A 13409-nucleotide genomic window follows, 5' to 3' on the forward strand; every position below is an offset into this window, starting at 1 on the left:
TTGTGTCTTACTACCGACGGACACAACATTGGCGACGAGGCAAATTCGATCCTACCTGCAACTCTGCATCACCTCCCAGGGATTCATTCCTGGAGACCAGTAGATTGGAGGTCAAGGCCAGAGACACGGGCGTCGACCACGGGCAACCGCCCAGTCATCCAGCAGAGACTCGAGAATTGCGGGGGAGGCTGTTGAGAGCCAGGCTTGGCTTTCCAGTCGCGGTGGTCCAGCGAAACGGGCTGCCAACAGGTAGTGCGCAGACCCTTCCCGGATAGCGGCGGGCTAGAGCCCGACCGAGCGACACAGCAAAGGGCCGAGCAGCGTCGACGGGAGAGAGAGAGAGAGGGCAGAGCGCACAGGGCGCAGCCGGTGTTCAGGGGCTGAGCAGCGTTGAGGAGAGGGAGAGAGACGCGCAGAAACCCGCGAGGTGCCGCCATTGCCACGAGGACCGCCGAGAGCGCGTTGGCAGCAGCGGGGCAGGAAGGAAAGCGCGGGAGACGCCATTTTAAGCCATATTAAACCACACCCAAAATGCTGAAGAGTGGCAGTATCACCGCATTTGACAATGAAGTCAAAGATTGGACTACATATGTCGAACGAATAGAGGTATACTGCAAGGCAAATCAGGTGTCAGATGACAAGAAAGTGCCAGTATTGATAAATTTAATGGGTGCAAAGATTTATGGCTTATTACGAAATCCAGTAACCCCAGCGAAGCCAGTGGAAAAGAGTTTTGGAGACATAGTGACGATACCACAGGAACATTTAAACCCTACACTGCTGCTGATAGCAGAAAGATTCAAGTTTCACAAATGGAACCAGCATAAGGATGAAAGCAATGCTGAATATTTAACAGAACTGCGCAAACTATCAAAACACTGCCAGTTTGGAACGGGACTGGCAGATACCTTAAGGGACAAGTTTGTGTGTGGGCTTCAAAGTGAAGGAACCCAGAAACGGCTTTTATCTGAAAAGGACCTTACGCTGGACAAGGCTTTCAGCATTGCGGTATCATATGAAGCAGCAGCACGGGGCGCTGCAGAGATACAACAGAGACCGCAAGAATATGGCACAAACGAAATGTCATACAGAACAGAGAAGTGCTATCGCTGCGGCAGAACAACACACGACCAGAATGATTGCTGGTTCAAAGACAAAGTGTGCAGACAGTGTGGAAAAGTAGGACACATAGCACGAGTCTGCAGGTCGGAAAAGAAAACCAGCAATAAGAAATCTCCAAAAGAAAAGTACAAGAAGGTACATAAGGTGACGGAAAGCAGTTCAGACGAACAAAAGAGTGATACCGACTCTGAAAGCAGGGAGCTGAGTTTTCTGAAACTACATAATGTGATCAAAACGGAGGATCACCAAACCATTTGGGTCACTCTCAAGATAGCAGGAGTCCAGGTAAAAATGGAATTGGACACAGGATCAGCCCTAACAGTCATAAACCGACGGGACTACGAGCGGCTATTCTCACACATATCCTTGAGAGACGCAAAAATTATTTTGAAGATGTACACGGGGCAAAAAGTCTACCCCAAAGGAAAAATAAGGGTGACCATTATATATAACGGTAAGGAAACACCAAAACTAGACCTGTATGTATTGCAAGATGGAGGACCACCATTACTGGGACGTGAATGGATCCGGAAAATACAGCTGGATTGGCATTCCATACAAGCACTGACTGTGGCTGCCAAAAAGGATGACGACGTCACACCTGGGCGACTGTCAAAGATCCTAACCGACGCGCAAGAAATGTTCCAGCAAGGACTCTGAAGACGAAAAGGCATGACAGCAACAATTAAAATCGAAGAAAATGCAAGCCCAAAATTTTTTAAGGCCAGACCGGTACCTTATGCGATCCGCCCAGCCGTCGAAGCAGAGCTGGAGAGTTTGGAACATTCAGGAGTACTGTCTAAAGTAGACTGGAGTGAGTGGGCTTCACCCATCGTCCCTGTGATGAAAAAGTCGTTGAGCAGCACGCCTGGGGAACCAAGGAAGGTTTGCATCTGTGGGGACTTTAAGGTAACAGTGAACCCAATCCTTCACACCGTGCAATATCCACCTCCGCGGATTGAAGATATTTTCGCCTCGCTATCTGGAGGGAAACGCTTCACTAAGATTGATCTGGCCCAGGCGTATCTGCAAATGGAGGTAGAAGAAGCATCAAAAAAATACCTCACAATCAACACCCATAAAGGTCTCTACCAATACAACCGGCTGGTATTCGGGGTAGCATCAGCTCCGGCTATTTGGCAAAGGGCAATGGAAGAAGTCCTGCAAGGGATCCCAGGGACCCAGTGTTATTTGGACGACATCCTGGTCACGGGCGAAAATGACAGTGATCACCTCGCCAACCTGGAGCAGGTGCTCACTAGATTGAAGGAATATGGACTCCGAGCTAACCGCCCCAAATGCGAGTTTTTTAAAAAACAGATCTCGTATTGTGGCCACATTATCGATAAAGAGGGGTTACATTAAGTCCCCAGAAAAGATTGAGGCAGTAGTCAAGACTCCAGCACTGGAAAATGTGTCACAACTGAGGTCGTTCCTCGGGCTGGTAAACTACTGCCATAAGTTCTTGCCAAATTTGTCTACAATACTACACCCACTGAACACCCTACTGCAAACTGGAGTGCCATGGAAGTGGAGTGACGAATGTAAACGAGCTTTTCAGAAGAGCAAAACACTAATCACATCGAAAGAGGTATTGGCCCATTACAACCCAGCACTACCAATTCGGTTGGCGTGTGATGCGTCACCCTACGGCATTGGAGCGGTGCTGTCGCACAAATTCTCGGACGGCTCAGAGAGGCCAATAGCCTTTGCGTCATGATCACTAACCTCAGCCGAGCGTAACTACACCCAGATTGACAGGGAGGCCCTCAGCCTAGTGTGGGGAGTGAAAAAGTTCAATCACTATCTGCACGGGCAGAAATTCACCTTGCTGACTGACCACCAGCCTCTTGTCTCCATTTTTAATCCGAAGAAGGGCGTTCCGGTGATGACTGCGCAATGACTACAAAGATGGTCACTCCTTCTAGGGGCGCACCACTATGAGATTGAATATAAGGGCACGAAACAGCATGGAAATGCTGATGGGCTATCACACCTGCCACTGCCTACTGCAGAGGAAGCACCAGCAGTGGATCCTGTCGAAATATTTCATTCGACTATAGTTGAATACCTACTGGTAACTAACGCTCGTATAGAAAAGGAGACCCGAAATGACCCGACACTGTCTCGGGTATATGATTTGACAGTGAAGGGTTGGCCAGCACATGGCGACTCACTGTTGCCAGCATTCTCGAAAAGAAGAGAACAGCTGTCAGTGTGCCGGGGGACCTTGATGTGTGGATCCCGAGTGGTAATTCCACCCAAGTTAAGGGATAGAGTGCTCAATGAGCTTCATGAGGGTCATCTGGGAAGGGTAAAAATGAAAAGCCTTGCCAGGGCTTATATGTGGTGGCCGGGAATCGATAAACAAATCGAGGACCTGACCTGCTCAGGATGCCAGAAAGTCCAAAATGCACCACCACATGCCCCTCTACACCCATGGGATTGGCCCTCATCTCCATGGCAACGGGTGCATATTGATTTTGCTGGTCCATTCATGGACTGAATGTTTTTGATAGCCGTGGATGCGCACTCGAAATGGCCTGAGGTCATCAAAATGTCCTCCACCACCATGGAGAAAACTATTGCAGTCCTACGGACCATTTTTGCCAGGAACGGCTTGCCAGAACAGATTTGCTCCGATAATGGACCACAGTTTGTGTCCGAAGAGTTCCGGAGGTTTATGAATAAGAATGGGGTACGGCATTACACATCCGCCCCGTATCATCCAGCCACAAATGGATTGGCTGAGAGGTTCGTACAAACCTTTAAGAAGGCAATAAAGGCTATGTACAATGACAACATTCCGCTGCAGCATAAGGTGGACAATTTCCTGTTCGCCTACCGGAATGCGACACATGCAGTCACCAACCAGGCCCCGGCCATGATGTTCTTTAACTGAAGGTTAAGATCTCGCCTGGATTTGCTCAGACCAAACGTACGAAGAGATGTTGAGAGTAAGCAATTCCAGCACATCCATGAGAAGCCAACAAGGAGCTTCAATGTAGGGCAACCAGTCTTGGCCCGCGACTACCGAACAGAAAAATGGCAGCCAGGAACGATATGCACACGGCAGGGCCCACTAATGTACACAGTGGACGTTGGGGAGAACATCGTGAGACGCCATGCTGACCAGATCCTAGAGTCACAGGAACAAGTCAACCCCATGCCTCGCCCATACGTACCTGGTGAGGAACCCGATGTACAGGTCACATCTACCCCAGAAACAGTAGCATCGGAAGCTGATGACCCAACCGACGACAGGGTGCCAGAATCGTCTCCGCACCAAGAGCGAGACACTCGGGAAAGGCGCTATCCAGAAAGGATCAGGAAGCCTCCCCAAAGACTGAATATATAAATGGACTATTTTCAGCTAACGTTGTATGTTAAAAGTGTTAATTGTGATTAGTTTGATATTTAATTGTTAAATGAGTGTTATGGTGCTGTTAATCTAAAAGGGGAGGAATTGTAATGTATATACCTTTAAGGGGGGAACTACTTTTTACAGCTCATGTATACTGTAGTACCGGCAGTGACCACTCCTGTATATAGCACTGAGTAGTAATCTGTACAGTTCAGTTCCAGAGTGAGCCACGTTGAGTAAACACCTGTTGTACCGTTCTCCTGCAGTCTTGTGTCTTACTACCGACGGACACAACAGGATCGACTAGGCTTGTATTCACTAGAGTTTAGAAGAATGAGAGGGGATCTCATTGAAACGTATAACATTCTGACTGGGCTAGACAGACTGGATGCAGGGAGGATGTTTCCCCTGGCTGGGAGGGTCTAGAACGAAGCGTCACAGTCTCAGGATACAGGGTAGGACATTTAGGACTGAGATGAGGAGACATTTCTTCACTCAGAGGGTGGTGAACCTATGGAATTCTCTACAACAGAAGGCTGTGGAGGCCAAGTCACTGAATATATTTAAGAAGTAGATAGATTTCTAGACACAAAAGGCATCAAGGGGTATGGGAAGAGAGCGGGAATATGGTAGTGAGATAAGAGGGTCAGCCATAATCATATTGAATGGCGGAGCAGGCTCAAAGATCTGAATGGCCTTCTCCTGCTCCTATTTTTCTATATTTCTAACTGTTCTTTCACCTCTGAGGGCAGATTTTAAACCTGGCCTATTAGTTGAAAGTATCATTTCTTTCTTGTTTGTAAGCGTTCTACATTATATCATTTGCTGAGCCTCAATTTAGTTTCTAGTAGGTCCATGCCCACTGCATAAAAATGTCCACAATTTGAAACTAACTGAAAATCTTGCTCAGAAAAGAAAGGTATGGAAGTTGTAAATTTTGCACTGGTGCACTTGACAGGCTCTTCTGGGGTTGGGGGTATGTCATGTTGTTTACTTAAGCTATGCTATTTCTGTCAGGGGAGTGCTTGATGCTGACATTTGGTCCCCAAAGTGAATAACTGTTCCATTCACTAACATTAACATCCTCACCCTAATGATGGAGAGAAAAAAAGAAAGAAAGAAAGAAGAATGAATCATGGTTACATAGTCATGATTATATGAAGTCTGCACTGAAGATTTTCAATTGCTTTTGAACAGCTGGTAAATCCAAAGTGATCTGTAAGTTTTTTAATGTGGTCATTATATGATTGCTGAAAATATATATTTTTTACCTACAGCTGCTTTGTTTTACAGCTCAGCTTCCATTCTTAAACAATATTTCATTACTAAATTTACACTCCTCCATGTGAATACCTTGCTGTATTACCAGTTGCCAAGCTTGCATTTGACTGCGCTACTATTTCCAATTTCTCCAAGCATGTACATTTCTGTCTAGGATCATAGGAAGATAGGAACGGGTGTAGGCCATTCAACCCCTTGAGTCTGTTCTGCCATTCATTTAGATTGTGGCTGATCAGTACCTCAACTCCATTTACCTGCCTTTGTTACATAATTCCTTGGTACCCTTACCTAACAAAAATCTATCACTCTCAGTCTTGAAAATTTCAGTTGACCCAGCATCCATAGAATTTTGACAGTGTTCTAGATATCCGCTAGCGTTTGTGTGAAAGTGCGCTTCCTGACTTCACTCCTGCATGACCTAGCTCTAATTTTGAGATTATGCCCCCCTGTCCTGGATTCCCCCATGAGAGGAAATAATTTAGCTGCATCTACCCGATCAAATCCTTTTATTATTTTAAATACCTCGATTAGATCACCCCTGAACTTTCTAAACTCAAGAGAATACAAACCAAGGTTATGCAGCCTGTACACACAATTTAACTCTTTCAGCCCTGGTATAATTCTGGTAAATTTGGGCTGTACCGCCTCCAATGCCAATAGGCCATAACCTCATGAGGTCTGGTGGCAAAAACTGAATGCAGGACTCTAGATGGGAGTTGACCAAGTCTCTATATAGATGAAGCATTGCTTCCTTCAATTTTGTATTCTAACCCCTGGAGACAAAGGCCAACTTTCCATTAGCCCTTTTGACTACTTTTTGCACCTGAGCACTAGATTTTAGTGATTTGTGCGCATGGACACCGATATTCCTTTGCTCTTCCACAGCTTCAAGTCTCTCACCATTAAGAAGATACTCTGAATTGTCTTGTATATTTGCTTGAAGAACAATGTAGTGTAAGTCTAGGCAATGGACAGATGTCTTGTACAATTGAGCCTCATTGTTCCTGAAAGCACAAAGGCCCTGGGAAATTTGTGGTAGGGAATCAAATAGTAAGCCTAAAGCTTTCCTATAACCTAATTTACATTCCAACTACCCTGATCCAGCAGGTAATGGTTAACTTTGTGTTTAGAATTTTTGCTTCAGTTCCAGGCAAAAGCACGGGGCCAGTTTCCTATAGGTAGAAGAAATAATACATAAAACATTACACCTAACAGTGAGTGAAGATTGTTTTGGATTGGTAGTGAATGCTACGATATAGCTGCAGTGTTTCTGACATAAATATGTGTCTCAGGCTTAAGCACAAGTGACTTTTGTGGTCCTGTATATGTGACTGACAGCCCAGCTACATAGTTTGTAATGTTAAAGAGTGAAGACTTTGGCAAGGAGTGGGGCACAGCGTTCCAATCCACTGGACTTAATGGCTCCAGAGTGGTCTAAGCCCAAGAACAAAGAATAGGTTTTCTTTTCATACTGACAAACAAGGCTATAATATGTTATCACTGCCTCAGTATAGCAATTCAACCAGTAGAATGCTGGTTCTACACCTATAGAACACTGGTGTAACTGATTGTAACCAGTATCCTGTTTGTGGTGTATGTGCCTTTAAGAGCCCCTGTGTACTGTAGTGCCGGTAGTGGCCACTCGGGCTATATAAGCCTGTATAGTGTCTTGTATCTTTTAGTTCACCTCCAGACTTTGTTCAGTAAACACCTGTTAAACCAACTCCTGCATTCCGTGTCTCCATTAACACACGGATACAACAGTGGCGACGAATTGGAAATGGACTTATCTGCAATTCGGCAGCACCTCAAGGAGATCGATTCCTCAGGCGAAGGTCGAAGAAAAATAAAAGAAAAAACTCTGCTTTCACCAGCTAGCCGGGCTGGTGGCAGGTACTGCAATAATCCTTTCTGGGCGGCAGGCTGGGGCTCGATCGGCTGGCTCTGCAGCAGGGCCGAGCAGCGAAGGCAGAGGCAAACAGAGACGGAGGGTGGAGCACTCGGGAGACGGCCAGTGCTGCAAAGCAGGTTGGCGTTCGGACCAAGCAGAGGGAGGGAAAAGTCCCAGAGAGTCTGGTGGGAATGAGTCTCCAACTATTAAAAATATCTGTATAAATAAAAACCGCGGAGAACAGCGTTGTCAGCAGCGGCAGCAGCGGGAAAGCGCGGGAGGCGCCATTTTTTCTCGGCAGGGAAGAAAGGAAAGCGCGGGAGGCGCCATTTTTTTTTTCAGGATGCCTAAGACTGGCAATATTACTGCTTTCGACAGTGATGTAGAGGATTGGACCACATATGTGGAAAGAGTGGAGGTATATTGCACAGCGAATGAAATAGAGGATGATAAAAAGGCACCGGTACTTCTAAATCTAATGGGCGCAAGGACATACGGGCTGTTACGAAACTTAATCACTCCAGCCAAACTGATGGACAAGAATTTTAAAGAGATTGTTGATACCCTACAGGAGCACTTAAACCCAACACCACTGCTGATAGCGGAACGATTCAAATTCTTCAGGAGGAATCAGCACAAGAATGAAAGTAACGCTGATTACCTCACCGAATTAAGAAAGCTGTCAAAGCACTGCCAATTCGGGGCAGGACTGGCAGATTCTCTTCGAGACAAATTTGTCTGTGGTCTCCTAAGTGAAGGAACACAGAAAAGGCTACTTTCTGAGAAAGATTTAACACTGGACAAGGCTTTCAGTGTGGCTGTATCATATGAAGCAGCAGCAAGAGGAGCTGCAGAGATACAGCAAAAGCCACAGGACTTCGGCACCCATGAAATGACACAGGGTTTCGAGAGATGTTATCGCTGCGGCAGATCCACCCATCACCAGAGAGACTGCTGGTTCAAGGACAAAGCATGCAGGCAATGCGGAAAGATGGGACACATTGCACGTGTATGCCGATCTGGAAACAAAAAATCCACTGACAGAAAAAAAATCAATAAGGAAAAGTACAGAAAGGTACAAATGATGACGGACAGTAGCTCCGAAGACCAGAAGAGCGATAGCAACTCCGGAAACAAGAGACTAAGCTGTCTCAAATTACCTAATGTAATTGCCAAAGAAGATTACCAGACCATTTGGGTTACCCTCACGATAGCGGGGTCCCCAGTTAAAATGGAGCTAGATACAGGATCAGCTCTGACCATCATAAGTTGATGGGATTACGAGGGGCTATTTCCGCATATACCTTTGAAAGGCACATCAATTATCTTGAAAACATATACGGGGCAGAAAGTATACCCCAGAGGGAAAATAAGGGTGCCTGTTGTATACAACGGCAAGGAAATACAGAAGTTGTATTTATATGTTCTGCCAGATGGTGGTCCACCGCTGTTGGGACGTGAATGGATCAGGAAGATACGTTTAGACTGGCACTCCATTCAGGCACTGACGGTGACCAGTAAGAAAAAAATGATGATGACGTCATACCTGAACAATTAAAAGACATCTTGGCCAACGCCAAAGAAGTGTTTCAACAGGAACTAGGAACCTTGAAAGGCGTCACCGCCTCAATAAAAGTGGAAGATGCGGCAATTCCCAAGTTTTTTAAGGCAAGGCTGGTGCCATAAGCAATTCGTCCAGCAGTTGAGGCAGAGCTGCAGAATTAGGAAAAGGCAGGCGTGTTATCCAAGATAGATTGAAGCGAGTGGGCAACACCCATCGTCCTGGTCATGAAGAAAATGTTGAATAATGATAAAGCTGAAGAACAGAGAAAAATTCGCATCTGTGGGGACTTCAAGGTGACTGTAAACCCGGTCCTTCACACGGTACAGTATCCTCTTCCGAGGATAGAAGATATTTTCGCCTCACTATCAGGAGGGAAATGTTTCACCAAAATTGACTTGGCACAGGCATATCTACAGATGGAGGTTGAGGAGGCCTCTAAAAAGTATCTCACGATAAACACACACAAAGGCCTGTACCAGTACAATCGACTGGTTTTCGGAGTAGCATCAGCTCCAGCTATCTGGCAAAGAGCTATGGAGCAAGTCCTGCAAGGGATTCCGAGGACTCAATGCTACCTAGACGACATCCTTGTAACAGGAGAAAACGACAACGAGCACCTTGCCAATTTGGAGCAGGTGCTCACTAGGCTGAGAGAACGGGGCCTACGAGCAAATCGCCCCAAGTGCGAATTTTTCCAGAAACAAATATCATATTGTGGCCACATAATTAATGAAGAAGGGTCGCATAAGTCACCTGAAAAAATTGAAGCGGTCATAAAAGCCCCTGCACCTGAAAATGTCTCACAATTAAGGTCGTTCCTGGGATTGATAAATTACTATCATAAATTTTTACCGAACTTGTCAACTGTTCTGCACCCTCTTAATGAACTGCTACAAACGGGAGTAAATTGGAAATGGAGCGAAGACTGTAAACGTGCCTTCCATAAATGCAAAGGCTTGATCACGTCCAAGGAAGTTTTGGCTCATTACAACCCATCACTGCCAATCAGACTGGCGTGCGATGCACCCCCTTACGGCGTAGGAGCGGTATTATCGCATAGATTCCCTGATGGCTCGGAGCGGCCGATAGCTTTTGCATCACGCTCATTGAACTCAGCTGAGCGTAACTATGCCCAGATCGACAGGGAAGCACTCAGCCTGGTATGGGAAGTGAAGAAATTCAACCATTACCTACACGGACAAAAATTTACCTTGTTGACTGACCATCAACCCCTTGTCTCCATATTCAACCCTAAAAAGGGCGTTCCCATTATGACAGCGCAAAGGCTACAGAGGTGGTCCCTTTTCCTAGGGGCACACCAATATGACATAGAATACAAAGGATCAAAACAGCATGGAAATGCTGATGGTTTATCGCGTCTACCGTTGCAACGGTAGAAGAGGCACATACAGTTGACCCAGTGGAGATGTTCCACTCAACCATAGTGGAATGTCTACCAGTAACAAATTCTACCATTGAAAAGGAAACGAGAAATGACCCGACTCTCTCACGAGTCTACGATTTAACGGTGAAGGGATGGCCAGCACATGGCGAACCATTGTTGCCAGCATTCTCGCAAAGAAGAGAACAGCTGTCAGTGTGCCGAGGAAACTTGATGTGTGGATCCAGAGTGGTGATTCCACCCAAACTCCAGGATAAAGAGCTAAAGGAGCTTCACGAGGGGCATCTGGGTGGAGTGAAAATGAAGAACCTAGCCAGAGCATTTGTGTGGTGGCCAGGTATCGATGGAGACATCGAAGAAATGACCAAGGGCTGTCTAGGATGCCAGAAGGTCCAAAACGCCCCACCACAAGCCCCTCTACATCCATGGGAGTGGCCCTCATCTCCATGGCAAAGGGTACACATCGACTTTGCTGGTCCATTTATGGACTCAATGTTCTTAATCCCGGCTGATGCACACTCCAAGTGGCCGGAGGTAATAAAGATGTCCTCCACCACCACGGAAAAAACCATCACAATATTAAGGACCATATTTGCCAGGAATGGGCTGCCTGAACAGATCTGTTCTGATAATGGACCGCAATTTGTGTCCGAAGAATTCAGGAAGTTCTTAAAAAACAATGGGGTTAAGCACTACATGTCCGTCCCATACCATCCCGCCACCAATGGATTGGCTGAAAGGTTTGTCCAGACCTTCAAGAAGGCCATAAAGGCCATGGGTAATGAAGACATAAATCTACAGCATAAGGTAGATAACTTCTTGTTTGCATACAGGAATGCAACACATGTGGTTACAAACCAAACTCCCGCCATGATGTTTTTCAATAGAAGACTAAGATGCCGGCTGGATTTGATCAAGCCAAACATCAGAAGGGACGTAGAGAACCGGCAATTTCAAGGCATGAATGAAAGGCCAACTAGAACCTTCCAGATAGGTCAACAAGTTTTGGCCCGGGACTACCGTACCGAGAAATGGCAGCCTGGAACTATTTGCACATGACTAGGACCGCTGATGTATACCGTGGATATTGGAGAAAGCATAATAAGGTGCCATGCTGACCAGATCATAGAGTCATCCGAAAAGGGACAACCTACACCACAACTCTATACGCCTAATGATGAAGCAGAGATACCCATAGTATCTACCTCCGATCCGGTGATACTGGAACCAGATGAACCCGACACTGGCATTCAAGCCGAATCGACCTTGCCAAAAGAACCTACTACACCACCGAAAACTACTACACCACCGAGGCGTTATCCGGACCGAGTCAGGAAGCCTCCAGAGAGACTGGCTTATAATTGATTAACTGCAGCAAATGTGTAGATTATTGTTCTTGTAAACATGTTAATTAATGATTACTTAAAATGTTATGTACTGGTTGTCTAAAAGGGGAGGAATTGTGGTGTATGTGCCTTTAAGAGCCCCTGTGTACTGTAGTGCCGGTAGTGGCCACTCGGGCTATATAAGCCTGTATAGTGTCTTGTATCTTTTAGTTCACCTCCAGACTTTGTTCAGTAAACACCTGTTAAACCAACTCCTGCATTCCTTGTCTCCATTAACACACAGATACAACACTGTTTGCTTGAAAATTCTTAATCTGCAACTAGCCTGACATCTTCATCTGCCCCATTATAATTCAGACATAACTACCCACACTGCGGAGCTAGATGTTTGTAATTGAAGAACACTAGGTACCTTACAGAGGACATAATTCTTAACAGGGCCATTGATTTAGTCTTCTCCTCACTGAAGATACCATACAATTTGTCAGCCATGTTCAGTTTTTTTTCAATATCTGCCTACAATTGTTCAATCCCCTCTTGTTTTCAGACGGCAAATTAATGACTCTATGAAGGGTGTTGTCATCAGCAAAAAGCTTGTCACTTTCGATGCCCTTCCGCAGGTAATTGATCAAAATAAGGCATAGGATAGGACCAAATACACTTCCCTGAGGGAATCATGCAAAAGCACTATCTATCACAAGTGAGAAAGTTGCATACCCAGTTCAATAGTTACCAAACAAGTCAGTCTCTACTCCTCTGTAAGAGCACATAACAGTGCAATACTACCATCTCCATTCCTCCACATGTGCACATTACCAATCATCAACCTCCATGTTTATTCTGTATATATTACAAATTTCCATTTCTTCAGGTATTGCTAATATCTACTTCTCCACATGGGTATTTTACTATATTTCTCCATTGTTTGTTACTATATTTCTAATCTCTGCTCCTCCATATTTGTATATTACACTCACTAGAGCAAACACACTTCCTAGTTTTACCTGAATGTTGTGCTTTTCAAAGTGCAGGATATTAATGCTGGGAAACAGAACACTTTCCATTTCAGATCCCTAGTGTCAGCATCGAGCACTTCCAGGTCAGGGGTGGGACAGTTAGAAGCAGTATAAAGCACCCACTACTCTGCCCCAATAGTGTGTCTTAGCCCCAGCCTCAATCTCAGAAGAGTAGCCAGGGTGACATTTTTTAATTTCCCACAACAGCCATCCTGAAAGTGGTTTCTCTGAAAGTGACTGTCAAATGAGTGCCAAGTTAGGAGCTGTTTTGCACTTTGGACATACTACCCAAACCACACAGAACCTTTACAGACAGCAAACATAGGAGACCTTTCATCTCATCACTCTAGTCTGGATTTCAACCCAGATGCCAGAGTAAAAGACCAGTGTCTATTCCACTGCGCAACCATCTCTCTAACACAG

At 45.6% G+C, this 13409-nt stretch overlaps 1 protein-coding gene across 1 annotated transcript in view; it reads right to left on the reverse strand.

The window, feature by feature from the left end:
- The window catches only part of pcdh10a (protocadherin 10a), a 66066-nt gene that overhangs the window by 21173 nt on the left and 31484 nt on the right, over positions 1-13409 (reverse strand). The gene's annotated exons all lie outside the window — the stretch shown is intronic.

Source organism: Somniosus microcephalus, chromosome 2 (genome assembly GCF_052327205.1).
Source record: "Somniosus microcephalus isolate GS21.2 chromosome 2, FLI_Smic_1.0, whole genome shotgun sequence".
NCBI classification, from domain to species: domain Eukaryota; kingdom Metazoa; phylum Chordata; class Chondrichthyes; order Squaliformes; family Somniosidae; genus Somniosus; species Somniosus microcephalus.